Genomic DNA, 846 nt, shown 5'->3' on the forward strand with positions numbered 1-846 from the left:
GAAAGGGTCTTAAAATGTTAACAGGCCTCCAGGCCAGAAGATGATGCAAATCACCTAAGCTTTTGCATACAATAAGTTTGCAGGAAGAAAGCCTGGCTTGCTGCATGACTCTACCCCTTCCCCCATTATCCTCTATGCATAACTTAAGGTATAAAAACTACTTTGGAAAATAAAGTGCCGGCCTTGTTCACCGAAACTTGGTCTCACCATGTTGTTCTTTCTCTTACCTTCTGGCTGAATTATTCAGCCTCTTTTCTCCACTGAATGTCCTCACTGAGCTGTCCTTATTTCAGCCTCTTTTTTCCACTGAATTTTCCTACTGAGCTATCCTCATTCTATTACTCTTTATATCCTTAATTAACATTTAATTAAGCAATTGTTTCCTGATCCTCGCCTATGCCGTCTCTCCTTCGAATACCCTGGATCAGCCGGGACTGGACCCCAGCACAATTGCACTCATCTCACACGCTAGTAAAGTCATGCTCAAAATTCTCCAAGCCAGGCTTCAGCAAAATGTGAACTGTGAACTTCCTGATGTTCAAGCTGGTTTTAGAAAAGGAAGAGGAACCAGAGATCAAATTGCCAACATCTGCTGGATCATGGAAAAAGCAAGAGAGTTCCAGAAAAACATCTATTTCTGCTTTATTGACTATGCCAAAGCCTTTGACTGTGTGGATCACAATAAACTGTGAAAAATTCTGAAAGAGATGGGAATACCAGACCACCTGATCTGCCTCTTGAGAAATTTGTATGCAGGTCAGGAAGCAACAGTTAGAACTGGACATGGAACAACAGACTGGTTCCAAATAGGAAAAGGAGTTCATTAAGGCTGTATATTGTCACCCT

Source organism: Bison bison, unplaced genomic scaffold (genome assembly GCF_000754665.1).
Source record: "Bison bison bison isolate TAMUID 2011002044 unplaced genomic scaffold, Bison_UMD1.0 scf7180017864471, whole genome shotgun sequence".
NCBI lineage: Eukaryota > Metazoa > Chordata > Mammalia > Artiodactyla > Bovidae > Bison > Bison bison.